The 23646-nt window shown below is 41.4% G+C and overlaps 1 long non-coding RNA gene across 1 annotated transcript; it reads right to left on the bottom strand.

Moving 5' to 3' along the window:
- Positions 1-10153: 10153 nt before the first annotated feature.
- LOC118558634 lies at positions 10154-12530 on the bottom strand. The gene is made up of 3 exons (XR_004928403.1): positions 12234-12530; positions 10553-10657; positions 10154-10483 (listed from the first exon to the last, which is right to left on the bottom strand). It is a non-coding gene; the product is annotated as an uncharacterized LOC118558634 (long non-coding RNA).
- Between the last annotated feature and the right edge of the window lie 11116 nt (positions 12531-23646).

Genomic DNA, 23646 nt, shown 5'->3' with positions numbered 1-23646 from the left:
AAGGACAATGTGTGTCTGAGAGACATGTAATGTCCATGTTTGCTGCTGAAAGAGACAGATGGTCTGACCCCCCTCCTCCTTTCAGGGTGGAGCCTGCTGGAGTCCAATGGTTGACACCAGGTCTGAGGAAGTGTAAGTGTGTTTGTCATTTGATTCATGACAGCAAAGCAGCTCACATTCAACCATCTTCAAACTGTCCATCACTCATTCAGGAGTCATCATCAAAGTGTCAATAAATGATCAATAACTGCAGCTGGATTGTCTTTGTTCTCTCCATCAGATTCCTGTCAACTCACAATCGACACAAACACGGTGAACAGAAAACTCAAAGTTTCTGAAGACAACAGGAAGGTGACACTAATGATGGGGGAGCTTCAGTCATATCCTGATCATCCAGACAGATTTGATCTTCCTCAGCTGCTGTGTAGAACTGGTCTGACTGGTCGCTGTTACTGGGAGGTCGAGTGGAGAGGATTAGTTTATATATCAGTGAGTTATAGAAGAATCAGGAGGAAAGGAAACTATGGAGACTGTTGGTTTGGATGGAATGATTATTCCTGGAGTCTGAGATGCTCTGATGATGGTTACTCTGTCTGGCACAATAACATAGAAACATCCATCTCCTCCTCCTCCGTCTCCCACAGAGTAGCAGTGTATGTGGACTGTCCTGCTGGTATTCTGTCCTTCTACAGAGTCTCCTCTGACTCACTGATCCACCTCCACACCTTCAACACCACATTCACTGAACCTCTGCTTCCTGGCTTTGGGGTCTGGTTCTGGTCCAGTTCTGGTTCCTCAGTGTTTCTGTGCTGATTGAGTCTAAAGAGTCTCCTCCTGTCCGAGAAAGCCTCTCCCTGTTGAACAGATAGTTCAGTCTGTTCATGTCTGTCTCTTTCACTCAGAAACACGTTTTTACGTTCATGGATTCAATCTGTTTCTTGTGAAACTCTTCTAAATGATTCCTTGGAACTTCTTCCTCTTCCAGTCCTTTAAGATGGAAGCTGGGATTATTCCAGGATCCACATGTTGTTTTTCTGCCTGTTTCCAGTCAAAGCTTCACTCTGAATATCAGCATGTTGACTTTCTCTCTTGGTTTTTTACTTTCATTCATCAGTCAGATTTCATTGAAATGTTGCCCAGTTTTTCTCAATCTCTGGACATTATCTGTTTCTGTCGGCTCCTATTTTTCTAAACACTTTTTAGATTCACATGTTAAATCTTCCTTTTGTATATTTGCTGCAGTTCTACTTTGTGTGTTTTAATGAGCAATAAACAAATTTTCTTTTTTGTGTTTGATTAATTTGCTGCTCATTCTCTTCTGTTCCTCTGATCAATTTTCATTATTTCAATAAAACAGGTTTTTTTTCTATCAACACTGACTTTCAAAAAGTCTACTTTACAGTAAAATATTTCCATCTTCTGACATGTTTTTAAATGACAGATTTTGTTCTTTAGTTGAACAAATCAGCAGCAGAAACTCAAAGCAATGATAAAATGATATTTCTGCTCCATCTTTCCAAACCTTGAAAACACGTTGAGAATGAAAGAAGAGCCGACGCTGACAGTCTGGGACTAAAATCAGCTTCTTTACTTCCAAACTGCTGACTTGGACAGACTGAAGACCAGTTTTTCAGTTTCTAGCTAAACTCCTGCGGCACCAAACCAGAAGCTGAACCCACACCAACAACAGAACCACATGCAAAATTTGGAAAACTAGAAAACTTTTTTTCTTTTTTCTTTATCTAACCCTTTCGGAATGTGAAACAATGTTCCCTAACCCTAAAACAAATGATTTCAGCTGCTATTTTCTTTTTCAGTCAGAGTGGCGTAGCACAGTGTATTAAATAGATTATTGCACATTAGTTATTGCACTTTACTTATTACAGTTATGGTTACAGTTATAGTGCAGCATTGTATAATCTCATAGCAGCAGGGATGAATGACCTGCGGTAACGCTCCTTTTTACAGACAGGATGTCTAAGTCTGTCACTAAAGGAGCTGCTCAGCTCCTCTACAGTCTGGTGCAGGGGGTGGAAGGTGTTGTCCATGATGGATGTGAGCTTGGACAACACCCTCCTCTCAGCTACTTCCTCCACTGTGTCCAGAGTGCATCCCAGGACAGAAGTGGCCTTCCTCACCAGCTTATTCAGCCTCTTTCTGTCCCGCTCTGCACTGCCAGGAGCCCAGCACACGACAGCGTAGAGAAGAGCTGAGGCCACCTCAGAGTCATAGAAGGTCTTAAGCAGGGGCCTGCTCACACCAAAGGACCCCAGCCTCCTCAGGAGGTGGAGGCGGCTCTGGCCCTTCTTATACAGAGTGTCGGTGTTATGAGTCCAGTCCAGACGTGAACACCCAGGTATTTGAAACTCTCCACAGTTTTTATGTCCTGCCCCTGGATGTTCACAGGTGAGTGAGATGGGGGTCTTCTCCTGAAGTCGATCACCATCTCCTTGGTCTTACTGGTGTTTAGACACAGATGGTTTTTCTCACACCAGTCCACAAAGTTCATGATGACCGAACGGTACTCCAGCTCGTTCCCCTCAGACACGCAGCCCACAATGGCCGAGTCATCAGAGAACTTCTCGAGATGGCAGCTGTCCTTGTTGTAGGTGAAGTCCAAGGTGTAGAGGGTGAAAAGAAACGGAGACAGAACGGTGCCCTGGGGGGCCCCGGTGCTGCAGAGTGCCACCTCTGACTGACAGCTGTGCAGCCGCATGTGCTGAGGGCGGTCAGTGAGGTAGTCGATGGTCCAGTCAGCTAGACGTTTGTCCACCCCAGCGTCCTCCAGCTTCCTCCTCAGCAGCACCAGACTGATAGTGTTGAAAGCGCTGGAGAAGTCCAAGAACATGACTCTCACAGCGCTCCCGGTGGTCTCCAGGTGGGTGAGCGCCCGCTGCAGCAGGTAGATGATGGCATCCTCTACTCCCGATGTTTGGCAGGTAGGCAAACTGCAGTGGGTCCAGGGTGGGGCTCACCACGGTGCGCAGGTTGAGCAAGGATGAGGCGCTCCATGGTCTTCATCAGGTGGGAGGTCAGGGTGACTGGTTTGAAGTTAAAAGGACATGTTTGGGGTTGGACGATGAGACAACAGCTTACGACCGCGCAGAAGATGCTTCGGGGGTAATAGGCTACATAAAGTTGATGGTAAAAGTTTGTAAGTGTTGTCTCCGTTTTTGGAATTCTCAAAATGAAATAAATGTAGAAGTGTTTGGTCTCTGATAATTGTTTCTTCCTTTGTGACCAAATTCCTGGACCGGGGAGACGGGCCGTGGTGAAGCCACAGGAAACGGACCCGGAATCATAAGAATATGCTTACAGATTATTAAGGAAACTACGTCAAAAAAATGTAAAAAATAAACTGCAGCTAAAACATGGAGTGGAGAAAAGGATCTAGTTGGGTGAGGCCAGAGAAAGACGATTGTCAGAGAGCTTTTATAAAGTTATTTTTATTTTTTACACGGAGTGGAGCGCGATGTGAAGCACATTATAGAAGCAAGTCATAGTAGAAACATGCTAAAAAGCCTCCTGTGGATCTATGGATTAATTTTAGTCCAACCCAAAAACATCTGGCCCAGACAGAAATGTACAGCAGCCAAGATTACCTTCAACAATGTTTACATTTACGCAAAACTTTAATGACATTTTTCTGATTAAAAAGAATTCATCTTTAAAAGCAAGTTACGTTTTTCCTGATAAAAGGTCGTGAGGGGGCGGGGGCAAAGCAGAGACTGATTATTGTAATCTGAGATCTGTCCACAGATCTCACATCTCCACTGTCCACAGATCTCTGTTCCAGACCCTGACAGTCTGGAAGGAAATGAAACCATAACAGTGAGAATGGACTTCAGAACCAGAGGTTCTGAGGAACAGATGGGTTCTGACTGCCGGCCCAGATAAAGGCGAGGCCCGCTTTTATCTCAGGGTCGCTCCAGATGAACGGGTTCACGGGACACGGTTCGATCCAGACGGGGAGATGGAGCTTTACCATCTATGCTGGTGTTTGTGTGTGACCCGTTTCCTGTTTTCTGGTGTGGCTGGACCTAATGGGACCCAGAACCGGTCCCTGAAGCTGCAGGATTTCAGGTTTGGGTCCAGGTGAACCATCAGAACCAACTTAAAACAGCTGCAGGTTCAAATCTGGAAAAGCAGAGAGTTTCTCTAATGCTGCTTTTAGCCAGACCAACAAAGCTGTAATAGGAACAGCGGGTCAGCGCCGCAGTAGAACCAACAGAACAGCACCGACCCAGAATATTCAGGCACCGAGAGACAAACTTCTGAGGAGAGTTTGTGAATGAAACTGTCTCGATATCAGAGGAGAACCAGCAGACTGGTACCAGAAAGGCAACAGAAGCCCAGACAACCACTGGTCCCGTCCAAGTTCAGCAGAACTTAGAGTCCAACTCATCTCCATCGTCTTATTTCTAGTGCAGTAAATCTGAATATCTTAGTTTAGGGGTTAAAATTCTGATTCCATCTGCAGATCAGATTATTTAGCTGCTCAATCAAGGAGAAATAAACTCATTTTACTTTTTGTTCCTTTCTGCAGTGTTTAGGTAGCAGGTTACAGGAACAGAATATTTTCCTTCATTACTAAACAGACCTACTAATAAAACCGACCCACCCCTGAAATAAACGTCTGGGTCCACCAACGTGATTCTGGACCGAGCTTCAGACAGACGGACTCAGATCTGGTTCTGCTCAGTGACCCGGGTCCTGAAGCAGCTAAACAGGCCCAACCATGACCCGTCCGCAGCTGACACCGGCTCTGTTTTTAGGTTTCTACCGTCTCGGTGCTGTAAACAGTCCAAAGAACTTTGGTCCCCAACTCTTCCTTCATATGCAGATTTAGGAACCAAAGCTGAGCTTCATCTTCTCTTTACTGACGATTTCAGACAGTCTGTGGACCGTGTTACTGCAGCAAAGTTAAACTCGGGTTAAGATCAATGAGTTTATTTAATTTGTGGGAATTAGGCGCTTCTGTAACTCAGCATCCTGTAACGGCCTTTAAAACCCAGAGAGACGACATGAAACCTGAACTGAAACCTTTAAATGGCTGAAAGCGGACCCGGCTGGACGAGTGAGACCCTGCTGACCCGTCTGGGTGGTTCATGGACCTCAGCGTTTAGTCTGGAGGAGGTTAGTAATGGATGCAGATGATGAAGAGGAAGGCAGAGCAGCTCAGACGACACAAAGGGCCCAGATGTGAGGGAAGTGATGCTAAAACTGCATCATGGCAGCCTCTCCATCATTCACACTACACATCAGCACTTCCTGCTTCACCGCCGTTCTCAAAGACTTCCTGAGCTCCCACATGGATGAGGCCTACTTTCACCGCCACCTTTCCTCTCCCTCATCTTCCTCACATTTGTTCTTCCTCATCCTGTGGTTTCGCTCGTGTAATGCCAGTTCAGACGTGACGACTGCATTAATTCGGGACATGACGGACTGCGTTTCCCATGATGCAATGTGGTCAAAATGGCCACCAACTCCCATCATGCAACGCGGCCCAAAAATGGCCGCCGCCCTAACAACGGAGCGGAGAGATAACGTTACTAGGGAAAATTTATTTTTTGCTCCACGCACAACAATCTGCCTTCTTCCCTGGCGTGCTGCCAACCTAAGAAGACACACAGCTGTTTCACTTCTTTGGGGTAATCCCCAGCACGTGCTCGATAACTTCGCTGGACCGAAGGTTGTTGAAGCAAACTTATCCCTGCATTAATTATAGCAGGAGGTCGACTTAAAAAGTACTTTTAATTCCCTCTGATCAAAAGACTGAGAGCCGCCTTACCTCCCAGTGATCTAAAGAGGACCCCGCTTGTGTTTTTGGCCGAACAAAGCGTCTGATAGCCCAGAAGAAGGACGAAGGGACTTTCCTCCCGTTTCCTCGCGGACTGAAGGACCGACCGCCGAGCGGAACCAGATCCGCGGACTCGGATCGCTCCTGCACACGTGAAGCCGGGACTTCATTCCTGAATCACCTCAAAGTAACGGGGTTCTCCCCTTTGATTTATTTTTCACCTTGTGATAAAGCTGTGCCTGGGCAGGTGTTAGGGACTTAGTAAATGCTTTTTACCCCAAGACGAAGTTGGGTTTATTTTGCTGAATATTTTCTTTGTATGTGCATGCATTTTACAATTTATTTTTGCTGTGTTGATTGTGGTTTATCAATAACCCCGCCGTGGGTCACTGCTTCAGTTCTTTTCCATCTTCTTTCATGCTTCCCCCCCTCTCTTTTCGCTTCTTCTTATCAGTGAATTTGATCACTTTGTTGAATCTTAGTTCGCGGTTTTTCTTTAAACTCACCCGTGAACCATTTCCTCTCGGAGCGAGGTACGGCCTCACATTAGCGTAAGCGTGGTGACATCATTAGCACCTCCCCTCACGTAGAGCCTACATCATCATAGTCGCCATCTTGCGAGTGTCTCAGAGCGGGTGTCTGCTCCTCTACAGTATGCTGCGACGTCAAATGCCGACGTCTCTTAGTGTGGTTTAAACAACCGTGAGTTTAACTTAGATTCGCTAACCGCTCATGTTAATCCATTTGTTTTTTTTTTTGTTTGTTCTTTTATTTCCACATATATTTTGCATGTGTAGTTTAGTAGTGAGTAAGATTTCCAAAGTCGTTGAATCAGAGAATTACTGTAACAGGGAATTGCTTTTGGTTTAATAAAAACAACTGCGGAATAGAAATTGTTTTGTGTTCAATCCAGTGTTGTAGTCAAGTCACTATGCCTCGAGTCCGAGTCCAGGTTCGAGTCTCCAGTGTTCAAGTCCGAGTCAAGTCCAAGTCATTAAAAAAAAAAAATCCGAGTCGAGTCCGAGTCAAGTCCACTACTCATCCGAGTCGAGTCACTATTGATCCAAGTTCGTTGTAGGAACATGCCGTGACGTGATGTATGACATGAAGCAGTAACATTCCATTGCACTAATAATGGCGTACAGCGAGCGAGCTATTTTTAGAACATGACGTCATATCACGTGGTACATGTGGGGCAAATATGCGTTTTCCTCCACTCTTTTGCTGTAGTTACCCTTGGTTTTACTCGGTAAAACGACTGCTTTTTCCAAGTCTAAGACGTCTCCTAACCATGGTTTTTAAACATTGTTGTTATGGAACGTGCAACAGCGACTCGAGGTACGCTGATAGGCCGCATATGAAGGATGTTAAAGCCGCAAGCGGCATCGATCGGCCGGAACCCCGCCGCGGCTCCGGCCGGCCGGCGGGGTTCGCGCACCGCCGGCCACCCGCCACCGCAGATGCTGACACGCATTTTCCTCGCCCGTCCACCGGGCGATTCACACAAACGCGTTCGGCAGCCCTCCCCATGACTCACAACAAATCTGGTGCAGACCGGTCGATGCAGCGAGAAGATACAGCCGTTGGATAATGATAATGCATTTGGCCACCGGACCAGACTAAATTGTTCGGCGGGCCGGAAAATTTATACAGATTCCTGGACGGTGACTACAAACAGAAAAAAAACGGCCGATGACGCCATGAACGCCGAGCAGTAGAAAAACATCGACTTACCTTTCTATCAACTCGGCCCGTTTTCTTTCTAAGCCCTCGACACACAATCCATCGTGAGCTGAACGCTGGTATGTTGTTCCACAGTTCTACCAGTAAAATGGGCGCCTGGACATCCTGTTGTGAAAGTTTAACAGCGGAAAAGTCGGTCATATAGTTGTATCTGTTGCATGTGTAATAGCTGGTTGCTACATGCGCTCTTACACTGTTTGCCCAACCTTAGCGGCAAGGGGCGTTGCTCATAAGATGGTGACGTCACGTGCGCGGTACGCCATTTAGATATTAAAATCATACACCAAATAATATTCTAATGACATGTTAAATTTATAGCCTAATGATATAAAAAGTCCAAGTTCGAGTCATCAGTGCTCAAGTCCAAGTCAAGTCACGAGTCTCTAAATTTAGCTAATGACTCGGACTCGAGTTCGAGTCTCGGACTCGAGTACTACAACACTGGTTCAATCTAATTCACAGTTGCATGGTTATTCAGAATTCAGAGCTAATCTCCTTTGGAGTTAACATCTGATATTAATACAGAGACAATATCATTGGATGGTGATAAGGAATAAGGATTTAAACTCTAATTGCAGTTACATTGGGGTTCTCACAGCCTGCCGGATAAACCTCGTCGGTTAAAAGTCCGACCAGATCATTTATTCCAGGATAAATGAGCTCATAACAGCTAATTAACTAATGCATTAGTAGTATAAATCATTACAAACTTGTAGCTAAGATCACCACCATTTGAACTATATTTTGTTATAGCGGAATTTTTAGTTGAATGATTTATTACTTAAATTATAATACCGAATTATAATTAATAATAATAAGCATATTCAAACAGCTTCTGGCATAACACTCGTCTCTCCTGCATTCATCCTCTGTTCCTGATCTCGACGCCTCAGGACGACGGCCTGCGCTCTGCTGCAGAGATCCTCCAGCAGGTGGATGTCCAGCAGTGCCTCGTCCTGTTAGTCATCAGGATCGGTAACATGGTTCTGGATCTGGAGGACAGTTTGGGACCCATCAGTTCAGACTGTGGGAGAAAAGCTGCAGAGGGACTCTGAAGGTGGTTTTCTGGACCGGTGGACAAAGCTGGACCGGCTCTGTAATTCACTGACCATTGATCCAAAGAAGTTATTGAGGTACTGGTTGGTGAAAGAAACTAGGTGTGGACAGCGTTCTAAAGATACATTTAAGAACCTCATTAGCTCCACCCACAGGTGATGATGGGTAAAGTTCACTGTTGTGACATTTATTAATGCTCTTGTGACCTCAGGTACGGTTTCTAAGCCTTCAACCAGATCACAGAAGATTTCGTAGGGACTAACAGAGGCACTGTCAAGTTTTGTTGTGATTTAGATTTTTTCCCTCAGTAATGCTCCACTTGAAAGAGCCCAGTCGGCAAGGAACAGCTCAGAACAAGGATTTCCCCTTTTTTGTTTATTATTGAAATTTGTTTTCTTGATTGGTGAAGGGGTCATACAGTCATTCAGGTTGAAAACCTTGAACACAAGAGTAACAGGAGATATTGCGTTATTTCAAGTTTAAACAAACACAAATCAATAAAATGTAAAAAAAGTTAGTCAGTTACAATTAACTGAGTGCAACCAAACTAGCAATGCCTTAGCATTAAATCAGCATAAGTGCCAACATACTTTAAGTTTTAGCATTAATCTCACATAAATATATCTGTTTACCATTTAACTTAAGTAACTAAGACATGCAAATAGTGGAGTGTCAAACAAAAGCACAAGTCCAATAAAGCCATCAGGTTTACTGATCCAAACAATTGGACTGGTTTGAGTCACTAACTTAAGCAATAAGCTGCACTGTCAAGCTTAACATAAACTTCAGACTTCAAACTAGGCAGACTAAGTGAAAATAATTAACTGAAAGCCACTAACATTTACAATAAACTAAGTCAGATGCCAACTGAGACAAACATTTTACATGTGCACATGTGGAGCACATAATAAGGCACAAGTTTATCCTTTTCACCTTCCACAACAACAGGTGAATAATTCAAGAAAGTCAAATCTCCTACCAGTTGCGTTTGACTGTGAACTGAGGGATTTTAGTTTTCTTGGTTTGCTTGTTTCTTTAAGCTTTTGCTCTCAACAAACTTTCCTCCTTTGTCCTCCACAGCATGTATTGAACTGATGTTCAAGATGGCCGTTTAACAGGAAGTTCCTCCTCTTGACAGGAAGTCGGTGGGGTGCTTTTCTGGTTATGTTGCAAAAAATGCAAATGATTGATTGCCCCCTGCAGGTCCACCTGAAAATTTGTTTTGTTTTAGGAAGTGAATGAAGGAGGTTTCCGTCGTGCTTTCTGTCAGTTGGCGTGACAGGCACAGATGTAGATTAAATACAATTTATTAAGTTTACCGTTTCCAGGAAACAAAGATCAATTTCATTGCACCAAAAAGAAATTGCTTTAAAAGTAGGAACTATGCTGGTCTGGAATCCTGATAGCTGAGAGAATAATTAAAAACCCAATTAAAATTAATTAGACTGTATTGGGGGAGAACTACTAAAGAAAACAAACAGAATACACCTTAGTGCCTCCAACAAAACTCCACAAACCCTGGTGAATACAACACAACAGAAAATCTCTCCTGCCACTAGTCTCCTTAACCTAATCTAAATAAAACCAGCACAGGACCCAGGGACAGCATAGGTCCTCCTGTGGGTTAAAACCGGGCCAGGGGACTAAATAAAAACTCTCCCTGCCTTACTAAACTAGGAATAAAACCCTAAAACAGTAGTTAAAACAGCAGCCAAACCAATAACTGAAACAGTAGCTAAAACAGTAGCAGGTCAACCTGCAGACTAAAGAGATCTAAACTAGATCAGCGTCCCCAGCAGCCAGGTGATGATCTACTGCCTTTACCTTCTCTGCAGTAAAACCGATCCACGGTGCTCCGGACGTCGCTCTAGAAATGCGCTGCCTCTGCAGGAATCAAAACAGGATGGATCCTCCTCAGAGATCTACCTGCTTTTAAATGTAGACGCTCATTACCTGTCTCATCCCCACCAGGTGTGCTCTGTCACCGCCTCTTCCATATATGGGCAAGAGAACCAGCGCACAGCGCCCTACTTCCTGGACAGCAGCCCCGGCTACAATCTGAAGAGACCAAGAGTGGAGAAAAAAACAGTTAAAGCAGCTGTGCTGTCCTCACCCTGAGTTTTCCTGATTTATTTATTATTTCAGCAGCTAGACAGCCAGATAACGACGCTCCAATAACCAAACTTCTTTCTCTCTTTAGTTTATTGAAGAGTGACCTCTGACCTCTGCCATCGCTTTAGCCATCGTAAACTGTAACATTACAGGCTTTGGATTAGCAACAAACATTACAAATCAGTCACTCTTGCTGCAAGCTAAAATAAAAACATTTTCATAACTTTAGCGTACAATCATTTACACCTCAGTTAAATAAGGTAAAAAGAAAGTTAATGTTTTCACAATTAACCAATACTTACGAACAAATCTCGTCTGAAACACAACGTGAAAGATAGTAATCAGCCCACAACTGCTCGGTGCTCACTGAGCTCTATTATACACTGGATTGATGATTGGCCCTAAAAACTGAAGTCACTGGCCGCCATCTTGCTACTCCCTACTCTCACAGAATCCCACAGGATTTGGTTGCAACAACAAGCAGTTTGCTGGCTGTGTGAAAACGTTTCACAGGTAATTTTACAGTCAGTGGATGTACTAACATTATTAACTACTAGGAAATTAGGTGATGAAATATTTTACATGTTAGACATATTAAATACATATGTGTATATATATATATATATATATATATATATATATATATATATATATATATATATATATATATATATATATATATATATTTAAATAAATAAAATGCTAAATATTTCAGTACTTCATAGTTTTAGAACATAACACAAAAGTATATGGCATTTGACATTTTAAAAGTTTTAAGCCCCCTGAGCATGAGAAAATCCTCGTTATTCGATGCTGTAGCGCACATATTCCCTAGTTACTGGAGGAAAATAGGGAGTACCAATATGGCGGCTGGTGGCTTCACAGCGACTCGTTCTAACAGCGGCTATTAGCACTCCAGTGGATAATAGAGATCAGTGATCAAAACCGACTCATACAAAAAACTGCATAGAGCAGCAGCTTTTACATTAATCTCTTTCTCTTTTTATACATTTACCCAAATCAACTGTACAGTATTTATCCTCTTTTTAATCTTAAATCAATGAACGTGAACCATTCAAATTGACAAAGTATCACATAAAGCTATAACATTAATTAAAAACAGCCCACACATAAAATGGTGTATATGAATTATTTTAAATCACATTTCAATCATGTTTGTTAATCATTCATTAAATTACCGTCTCTCAATAACTCAAAAGCACACTGTTGCTTGTTTTAGCTCATAAAACCAGCTCGCTTAACTATATAGCATTAGTTGGCATATAGTAATAGTACAAATCACATGCAGCAATAGCTCAATTAACACAGATAATTTACACAAAACACAATTTTTTACATCCTCAATTCACTCATATACCTTCATCTGTCTCCAGCTGGTTTTAAACATCGTCTCCAAGCATAACAATATAACAAAGATACTTTCTCCATGAAATCAGTGAGCAATCAGCCAGAATCAGCAGTAGTTAGCATGCTATGCTAAGCGCTAATCATCATTACTCACCGCAGTTTTCACTCGACAAAACACAACAACACGATGATGTCCCGCAACCAGAAACCCTCCTGGCAGGTGCAGATAATCTCCTAGGATCAATAACTCAAGATATAACACAGTTTTAATCAGTATTTACTTAGTAACTAGTTATATTGACGCCTCCTGTTCTAACTCTCTCTAAACTGCAGTAACGGCATCAGCGCAAAGAGAAAAAAGACAAAAGAAGAAGCGCGTAGAGCTTGTAGCTGTGAATACGCTCCCTGCTGGCAGAAATATGGAACTACAACAGAAACAAACTATTGAACATTACAAATAATACAAAATTAATATTCTGCCTTTTTTAGATCACAAGGGAAGTGAGGAAAGCTTTTCCAAATATTCCAGCCATCAGCTTTTCTACATCAAAAAGAACATGGAAAAGGAAAGAGTTGCTCTGGGTGAACAAATACTGACGGCATCAGGTGGACTAGGCAGGGATTTTAGGGCTAAATATTGCAATGTAGAGCTAATATATAGAATATGCAACTAGAGTTTATTGCAAAGTGGTAAACCTTGTTTCAGTGTCTAAGCTGTGTTTAGGGAGATGCTACAAAATCTGCTGGCCACGCCCACATTAAGACATTTATGTCATGTGGAATATGAAACGCATGGAAGTGATAAAAGCCGACTATTTGATGACATTTATAGTTACATAGAGACAAAGAAAAAGAAACTTCATGTCCTGTTAAATCCCCAAAGAATGTTTTTTAGCCTGTGGAACAAGCAGTGATCAGGTAATGCTCCACAATAACCACACTAAAATGTTTTCACTTCAATTAGATTTTATTTCTATAGCGCCAGTTCACAACACGTCATCTCAAGGCTCTTTACAAAGTCACATTCAATCAGGTCCTAAAAAGTAGCTCTCAGTGTTTCCAGTCCAGAGTGCATGTAGGAGGGAAACATTTGGTACTAAAACGCCTCTCACTGCATGGCAGAAATTGTGGCATTAAGCACATCTGTGGTCAGAAGCTTTGGGCATTACGCCATCCAGTTGAGTCCCAACAGAAACAGTTTATGAAATATGGAACCTGGCAACTTCTCCCCTTCATGATACGCCTTCACTCAAGGCTTTGGATGCAAGCATAGAGACATATGCAGCAGCTTCTTCTTATTATTTGATTATTATTCTGCTTCCACACAAACATGAGTGTCAGCCGCATCTTGGCTGAAGGAAGAATGATGAGGGCGGACTGCAACAAGTTTGGAGTTAACACGGTGAAATCTAGCCAGAGTTGAACTAAACTGGAGCATTAGAAGACAAAAGGGCAGCTAGAGAGAGCAACGGCAACGCCATAAAGCAACTGGAATCATTCTAGAGCTCCGTATACGCATGAGGTGTTCACTGTCAAGATCTGGTTGAAATCACTAAGGTAGTTGAAAAAATGGCCCAGACAAAAAAGAATTTAAAAGGTGCACCAAGAGGTAAAAAGCTATTTATTCAAGGATTCACAGCACACTGTTAGGTTTAAACACCAAACATCTTATTCAGCAACCTGCACAAAGAAGACACAGAGAATCAGTTAAATTGATCTTGCAAGGAGAGTGCTCGGAGACCGTTCAGTTTACAATCCTCCAAACCACTCTGAAGCAGTCTCCGCTCGCCAGGCTTTTTATTGAAAATGGAACGCCCTAGTTACACAGGATTTCAACTGCTGAGGGAAGGGGAACAAACCAGTTGAAATCTATTAGGCAGGGAACCAATACACAACAACAGCATTCATTGTTATGGGAGTAACTTCTTTATCTTCCACAGGCAGCTGCAAGATACAATTGGGTGCAACCTGCAACTGCTCGCATGCTTGTGTTCTGATATAAGGAGAAATAACACTTCAGTAATAAGTATAATATAATATTATAAATGGTCAAGAATGTTATTAGTAAAATATAAGATTGCATAGTCATTTAGTTATTATAAGTGAAACATAATATAACTAGAATATAGATTAAAAGTAGAATAACTATAATAAATCCAACATTACCCTCCTGTTTATTCACTTTAAGCTATGTTTCATCCTTTATTGGTCTCTTCTTGTCAGATTTTCAACCATAAATTCATTCACAACTTAAAGGTTACACCCAGAGGTCGTCACAGTCGTCGGGATCAGGATACAGGTCTGGAAAATTAAGAGATGTCTCTTCGTCTTCATTTTCAGAATCAGCTGGTGATTTTTCAGTTACAAGCAGCGCATACATTTCCTCTTTTACGGGCTGTATGGCTGTTGTTATCACTCTAGTGCACCATGCTCTTATAAACAGAATACAGCAACATCCACATAAGGTCAGAATAGCTGCAAACACAGCAATAGACATTAAAATTGATACCACTAGCTGTTTGTATTTTCCAAACACTTCTCCAAAGCCATCCCACATAGATGTATCAACTCCAGAATGGTCTTTCATTTTGCTGTTTAAGGAACGGAGGCCTTCTAGGGCCTTTGTCAAGCTGCCATCTGCCGCAGTGTTATTTGGAATAAAGGTACAACACTGTTCTCCAAAGATGGCACAGACACCTCCTTTTTCTGCTAGGAGCATATCAACAGCAATTCTGTTCTGGAAAGCCATTATAGAGGTAGCTGACAGTTGTTCATGGATGGCTGCAAAACCTTGTTCTGTTTTATTACCTAATCTCTGAACGTTATAATGGATGTAGTTGATTCTGTCTACGTTTTTATTTATAGTGCACCACCAACAAATAAAAGATTCAAATCCTGCTGCAATCTGATTTACGATTTTGTACTCATCTAGAACTCCGCGGGGAACTCCTATGCTATCAATATAAGTTGGATCGTCCTCACTCCAACCTTGTACTGCTCTCTTGTTTCTTTTTTGCCAAGTGTGTGGAAAAACACTTTTCACCGCGGTCAATAATTCCCGTACTGTAAATGGAGTTACAGAAACTGGCAAAATCCATGTCACAGATGCACAAAGGCCAATGGTGTTATAAGGGAGTTTGTCAAACAATCTATTATCACCACACCACCACCAGATGTCACTACGTGCTACAGGTTTGAAAGTTATGTTTACTGAAAGTATTTCTGTACACTGGGTCTCATTTAACTTTCCTATTTTTTTGCCTGATCCAGTTCTATTTACACATGTGAAGTTACCTGGAGCCACATGTTTTGAAAACAGCGGTTTTCCTTTATCTTCAGTAGTTAGAGGGTAAATAGTGTCCCAGAATGTACAGTTTCCAGAAGGCACTGTGTTATTCATTATTTCAGTCAGACATTCAGGAGTCATTGTTGCTGGTACAACCTGTAGCAAGGGTCTGGGACCCATACAAACTAAACAACCTGTGGATACAGTATGAGCAGCTTGTTCCACCATTAAAAGCCAATTATTGCTTTTTCCGGACATTCCTGTGGTAATTTTGAACCAATCATCTGCAGTAGGATCTACATATATGTGTGGAGTTATTGGAGAGACAGTTTTTTGTCCTAAAGTAACTTCAGGCATCATTATTGTTGTCAGGTTTGGGCAGAAAAACAAGGTAATGCACGGATCTGTCTGGTGAGGGCGCCAAATACACAGGGCTAAACCATGACAGGGAGGATCTTTAAATTTTCTGAAACTGGCTGGTTTTCCAAAAGGTTTATGGGTGGTATTTATCGTCAGGAAAATAGTATTACTGGCATCAGTTAGTTTCACCTTTCCTTTCCACTGTCTGGCAATGTTACTCGTACCATATGTGTTTTGTCTCCACGTATGATCTGTTGTCTCAAACACATTTTCCCAATTGTGCCCTGTCTGTTTCATTCCTGTGCCATCTAAATACCATTTGTAACCTTTCCAATCAGAAGCTTTGTAACCTCCTATCTTGAATTGGTCTTTATTAAAACTAATCACAGTCCGGATCTTATTATTCTGATAACAAAAATATAGCTCTTCAGTTCTTTTGTCATCTTTCGACTCTTTACATGGATTTTGTAATATTTTCATAATTTGGGAAGGTTTAGGATTGTAGTATCCCACTCTTCTTGGTTCTCTGGCTTTTTTTAGTTCTATAAGGAATTTGAGCTTCCCATAGCCATATAACTACTGCTGCCACGGTTAGGATGGCTATCCCCAACCACACAAGTCTTTTCCCTTTTTCAGTTAGCATTCTGTTTGCAGATTGAAATCCTTCCTAAAGACCCCTCGGCAGAGGTGTGGACAATCTTCACCGATTTGAGACGATTGTATACTAGAAATACAACCCCCTTTGTACAACGGACTTACTCTGAGGGTCGTTGAAGAATTACAATACTACAACAGATACCACAAAGCGATCACTAGGAGGCAGACTAATACAGTCAAATTGAATGCAATAATGGAAATTGTGACCTTAGTCATGTTTAATGATTCTTTTGCAATGTGTTAAGTGAATCCACGTGCTTCGCTCTGCAATCTTTACAGCAGTTCCAGTGGTCAGCAAAACCTGGAAAGGTCCTTCCCACTTAGGTGAATGCCAATGTTTCTTCTTTATGCTTTTTATCAGAACCCAGTCCCCTGGTTCAACTAACTGGTTTTCCCGTGGAGACACAGAAGTTGTAACACTGTCAGTTTGTTCTGTCACTTGTTTGTGTTTTTCCAGCATTTTTCTCATATAGTCTGCTAGAGTGCTTTCATCATCAGTTTCCCATTTGTTCTCAAAATAGGGCAGTCTATATGGTTTACCAAACACCATTTCATAGGGTGTCAGGCCATTTGTGCTAGTAATGTTTATGTGCAGTTTAACAAGGTCTAGGCACTGAGTCCACGGCCTTCCTGTTTCTTCCATGCACTTTCTTAGTCTGTTCTTTATTGTTCCGTTAGTTCTATCAACTAAGCCCGCACTCTGAGGATGATATGAACAATGGTTTTTTAAGTCTATATGAAAGGCTTGGCCTATTTTAACAATGATTTGGTTCAAAAAATGTGATCCATTATCACTGTAGATTTATTTTATTTTTTTCTGGTATCCCATAGCGAGGGATAATGTCTTTACATAAAGCTGTTGCCACTGTTAACGCATCTGGATGTTTTGTGGGAAATAGTTCTATCCATTTGGAAAATGAATCAACTATTCCCAGAAAAAAATTTTATTCCCTTCACTAGGACTTAATTCAATAAAGTCCATGTGTAGATGTTGAAACGGATAATCAGGTTTTGGAAACTGACCTCTTTTTGGTCTCAGGTTCCCCTGAGCATTGTTTTTTGCACATATCAGACATGATCTACAAAAATTATTTGAATAAGAATTAAACCCATAGGGTGTGTATACTTTGTTTATTAACCCCACTATCCCTCCTGTTGAGACATGGGACTTCCCATGGCTCAAAATTGCTGCCCATTTATAGAGATTTATTTCTTGTTGTGGGGCCTGGTTTTGCATTTCCCTTAAAACATCATGAGTTAAAGGCTCAGGGTCCATAGAAAGTGTGCACACGAAAGTGTCTGTCATTGCAGCTGTTTTGGCAGTCTCGTCTGCAAAAGCATTTCCTTTAGAAATAGGGTCAGTTTTATTTGTGTGTGTACGGCTCGAAGGAGTTCTTTTAACAAATTTGCATGAGTTACTGGTTTTCCAGTCGATATTATCATGTCTCTATTTTTCCAATGTTGGGCAAATGTGTGTGTGGTTGCAAAGGCATACTGGCTGTCAGTGTAAATGGTTACTTTTTTTTCCTTTCATGAGTTTACAGGCCTCAGTCAAGGCCACTAATTCTGCAGCTTGGGCAGAGTAGTGTTGTAGCAAAGAAAAAGCTTTTAGTACTGTGTCAGAGGTCACTACAGAGTAGCCAGTTCTTGTTTTGCCTTTGTCATCCTTTTTGGATGAGCCATCTACAAACAATGTTTCTCCCTCAGTCAGGGGAACGTCCTTCAGATCAGCCCTGCTTTTGGCTGTCTGTTCGGCTAAAGCTTGACAGTCATGATGCTCGCCATCAAATTATCTAATTTAGAGAATGTGTTTACATTAAAGAAATACTTTGGGATCTGCCCTTTAATTTTTTCCAAATCCTTTTTTGTTCCTGTTGATTTCTGTCGCTCTGCAAAGTTTAACTTCTGTGGTAAAACAATTTAAACCAGTAACATTCTTCATAAATTCTTAAACATCAGCAACTCCATCTGAGGATAACTGTAAAACTGATACATGACTAGACGTAGGGCTGATAAAATCTATCTAATCAACCGGGTTGTACTTTTACCAAACAGCTTTAAGTTCCATTTTAACTTTTAACTTTTGTTTCTGCTAACTGGTGATTCCTAGACCTACAATTAGCAGAAGTTGTTAATGAGCTAATTTCTGCTTTCCTTAGATCAACCAGTTTTAAGTCTAGTGTATTATATTCAAACTAGGGCTTTCAAACTATTAAAATTTTAATTTCAATTAATCTCGTATTCTATCTTTTATATTTCTGAAAGTATAAAAACTCATTTGGAAATTTTAATATGCACTTTTGCAATAAACCACACTAGTTAAAATTATGCTTATACAAACACAGATATAAGTTTTATTATTCATTTATTATTTACTCTCTTTCTCAAACACATATTCCTGAGCGGTCCCTTAGTTAGTCAAATGCAGAGACAGCAAGTCTCCCTCTAGAGGGGAGGGCTGCGCCCTGAGCAGCAGGCGGGACATACCAACTATCAGTGACCAATCCTCGGCTGTTTACAGCGATGTTGGGGCTGTAGGTGTAGTAACAGATGACGCGCATAGTTGATGGGTGTTTCTAATAATGTGTTGTTCCTGGGGGTGTCACCAGGAACCGTTAATTCTCCGCCCAACACATTCAGATGTTGGTCAGGTTTGTTTATCATATCTATTGTCCTGCTTTAGGTCAAACTGTCCCCCCGAGGTTCGCCTCAGCTCATTGTAAAAAGTCTCCCCTACATATTCCATCCAGCTCCACTTCTCCCATATAATCTCCCCATATGCTGTTTGCCAAGTTAATAAAGTTATAACATTACAATATAAAAAGACCCTACTCTATTATTTTTACAGCTGTCATGAATCCATTGTCAAATACAAGCTTCGTGCATTAATAGTGTAACTGAATACTTTCCCCACGGCTCTGGTTAACTGTACTCCATAATTAGGCACCCAAATAACACAAAAACAAAACCTTTATCCCCAGTTTCAATCAAATGCATCGTAATTCTCTTACGCTTCAGTTGCTATTCTCAGCTCTGTCATACGCACAAATCTACACACACAGACTTACACACAAAAACCCATTTGCGCACAAACATCAATCTCCGCGGATCCAAGCAGTCTCTCCCCCACTCACTCAAACAAAATGATCTCATTTCCACAGACACAATATGTTGTACAAGACAGACAGACAGCTTGCGCGTAGTGTTCTGCGAGACGTCTCTCTCTTTTTTTTTTTTTTTTATACGAAACCTCCTTGTTCTAAAAAAAAAACTCCCAGAGTGTTGCTCTGTATTTCCCCTTTAAATTTCCCGATTTATTAATGATAGCCTTCTGGAATTTTAGCTATTTTCTGTTTGTTAAGTCACCTCTTAAACCTGAATTGTATTATTTTACCCATGTAGCTAAATGTTAAATTTGATCAGAGTGGGTCCTGCTGTTTTTATCCAGACTTGGGTCTGGGCAAGACCTTCTTTTGCCATTTGCTTCTCCTTGTTTTTGCATTTTAATTTAATTTTTTCCTGTAGTTCGTTTATGCCAGAAGTGGATAGTTTGCCATTGAAGTTGTACCCTTTTTTTTTTTATCTAATAACATAAGGGCACAATTGCTGCTTTATCTTCTTTCTCAACAACTTTCCAATCTTTACATGTAAGTTCTTGAGTAGCTCGCATTTTTGTTCACTTTGTCCCTTTCCCATTTTGGTGAATGTTTGGACCCAGTGGGTTGCAACACCTGCTGTGTTCTAACACTGGGTTTATTTAGACAAGATGACGATCAATAACTGTTTGTGGTAAAACTCACTTCAACCTTCAAGGTGGAGTTTTCTTGCCTACATGCATCCACAAAAGCTCGTCATATTTGTTCTTGCCTGTTTTGGTATGAAATAAAATACCTAGTGGTATTTGTATTTCCTCACACACACACAGTCACACTTTTGAGCTCTTACTTTTAATCTAACACAGAGGACGCCGCCGTCCTTCACAGAATTTAACTAGTTAGTTTAAACTAGAGGAGTCTGTCCTCCTGCGGACTTTAACTGTTTAGATTTCCTATTTTTTTAAAACAGAGGACTCCGCCGTCCTTCACAGAATTTAACTAGTTAGTTTAAACTAGAGGAGTCTGTCCTCCTGCGGACTTTAACTGTTTAGATTTCCTATTTTTTTAAAACAGAGGACTCCGCCGTCCTTCACAGAATTTAACTAGTTAGTTTAAACTAGAGGAGTCTGTCCTCCTGCGGACTTTAACTGTTTAGATTTCCTATTTTTTTAAAACAGAGGACTCCGCCGTCCTTCACAGAATTTAACTAGTTTGTTTAAACTAGAGGAGTCTGTCCTCCTGCGGACTTTAACTGTTTTTTATCTGCTACCTGATAGTGCCTAGGATTGTCAGGGTTTTATCTTGTTTCTCAGAAAACAGAGGACTCCGCCGTCCTTCACAGAATTTAACTAGTTAGTTTAAACTAGAGGAGTCTGTCCTCCTGCGGAATTTAACTGTTTTTTATCTGAAATGTTCACTCATTCCTCTTTAACGAAATTCTACTCACAATTCTCTGTGTCTCTGGAATTCTTCAACCTTCGGATCCCAGCCCGTAAAGGAGGGACCAGTCCCGGAAAGGGTCTTAGTGCTGTGGCCACAGACTTGCTGGAACCTCACTTTACCTGCTGGGGTCGTTAGGTATGTTGAAATCCGGCTCGAAGGACCATTTAATGTTAGGTTTAAACACCAAACATCTTATTCAGCAACCTGCACAAAGAAGACACAGAGAATCAGTTAAATTGATCTTGCAAGGAGAGTGCTCGGAGACCGTTCAGTTTACAATCCTCCAAACCACTCTGAAGCAGTCTCCGCTCGCCAGGCTTTTTATTGAAAATGGAACGCCCTAGTTACACAGGATTTCAACTGCTGAGGGAAGGGGAACAAACCAGTTGAAATCTATTAGGCAGGGAACCAATACACAACAACAGCATTCATTGTTATGGGAGTAACTTCTTTATCTTCCACAGGCAGCTGCAAGATACAATTGGGTGCAACCTGCAACTGCTCGCATGCTTGTGTTCTGATATAAGGAGAAATAACACTTCAGTAATAAGTATAATATAATATTATAAATGGTCAAGAATGTTATTAGTAAAATATAAGATTGCATAGTCATTTAGTTATTATAAGTGAAACATAATATAACTAGAATATAGATTAAAAGTAGAATAACTATAATAAATCCAACACACACCTTCATCAATATGAAACCATTTACTATTTACATAAACTGCATTTATTTCACATTTCAAACACACATCACTGTCACATTTAACTCTTCCAAAGAATGTCAAGAATCTTCTTCAAAATGAGCAGAGCTTAAAATGTTGGTCTCTATGTAGTAATAAAGATTCTCTGCATGTGTAACAAAGGCAGGTTTTTAGGTTGGCCCTGAAGTGTTAAGCTTTACTGTAAATGTCCCAGCAATAGGTTGGATGATGTGGGCAGAGAAAAACAGCGTAGCTGCATCCCTGTTGCCTTGCTGGCCACATCTAGCTTCAGCAGATCATTTGGTTTTCACAAACTCTGTCACACTTCATTGGGATTGTCTGCAAACTGCATTGCTTCATTATAAATATGATCTGGATGTTCACAGATAACAATGATCCTGTAGTTTAACACATAGCAGCAAAAGAAAAGGATGGAAGCTTGTTTTCTATGAAGATGTGGTAGTGTGACCTCTGAACATGGAGCTGATCTTAGTGGATGGAACACATGGAACCATAAAGGTGATGTTACCTATTTTCTGCCATTGTAGACTTTGATTCATGGAACAACTGCTCCTTGTGTTCTATGGTAAAAGCAGCCAGAGCCTCCAGTTACAAACTGGCTGAGTAAATGTATTGTTTGGTGCTGATTTTCTGCCGTTTAGTAACTGAATCCTCAGCATGTGGAGCATTTCATGGTGTCATAATGGACGTGTGATCATGCTATATTCAGCTAATCCTCAGCAGGATCTGCAACATGAAAACAGTAGACGGCTTTCAGATTGTCTGCAGGTAACTAAATGCCAGCTTAGTCAGCTGCTAAGTCAGATGAAGGCCTGATTGCTCACTCGCATTAGCATTTGTAATTATTTAGTCATTTGTATACCTGTACCTCAGTAACAATGCTTATTCAGAACGTTGTGAATCTGTGAACTGACTTACTAAAATAAGGAGAAATAATTCTCTAGGAGCTCTAGTAATAATCTGCATTAGAACAACGGCTCATTTTAGCAGCAGCAGTGTGCTGATATTAAGGACTACAGTTTACTTTGTTACTTTGATGGATTTTTAGCATTATTTGGTGTTAGTTTGTGTTTTTAGTGGATTCTTGGTTTTTATCTTGTTTTTCTGTTTCTGTTTTGATGCCATAATTCCAGCAAAGCATCAACTAATTGTTGTTTAGTGTTAAAGGGCTAAAAATGGTTAAAGTGCAGATTGTCATGTGATCAGCAGCTCCTTGCAGCTACTGAGCCTCTGACCTGCTGTGGAAGCAGAAAGGATGGACTTAGTTTTTCACTCACTGCTTCAGGGTTCTGCTTCTGGTTCTGTTCACTAAATAATGACCCAATGGAATCTGTGCTGCTGTTGTATTTCCCTCATTTTAAGAGCTGCTGAGGAACAGATGATCTTTTATTCATGTCCTGATAAATGAAAGCTTAGAACTGACTGTGGTTCTGCTCACTTTTTACCATCACTGACATGTTTGGATCATTTAAAAACGCAGCAAATGGGTTTAATAATCAGACATCATGCAGTTTATCTTTTCACCACCAGAGGGAGACAAATCTCCAGCAATGAAGAGTCCAGTTGGTTCCCAGTTAAAGCAGGTTGTGGTTCCATCAGAGCTGAACAGAAGCTGGATCAGCAGAACAACAATGAAGCCATTTAAACAGCAGCAGAGTGTTTGTGTTCACACTGGGAGTCATGAGAAGGCTTCATGTCTTCAGACGTCAGCAGGTGAACTTTCCTCTGACTCCCACTCAGCCAGACCAGTCTGAGCAGTTCCTGCAGCAGGAAGCAACCAGCAGCTCTGTTCTCTGGGCTCATTTCTCCTCAGGACGCCATCAGGAAACATTTTCAGCACAACTTCTCTCCTTTCTCATCAAGACTTTATCAACCTGCCTCTGATATCACTGCAGACGCTCTGCTGACTGTTTTAGTCTGAAAGGAAAACTACAAACCAGGTGAGCTGTGACGTCATCAGATGATCAGAGCTGATGTGCAGATGAATGATTTGTGTTT

Source organism: Fundulus heteroclitus, unplaced genomic scaffold (assembly GCF_011125445.2).
Source record: "Fundulus heteroclitus isolate FHET01 unplaced genomic scaffold, MU-UCD_Fhet_4.1 scaffold_138, whole genome shotgun sequence".
Taxonomy (NCBI): domain Eukaryota; kingdom Metazoa; phylum Chordata; class Actinopteri; order Cyprinodontiformes; family Fundulidae; genus Fundulus; species Fundulus heteroclitus.
Note: the sequence above shows the minus strand (reverse complement) of the source record. Positions and strands in the feature narration are given on the sequence as shown.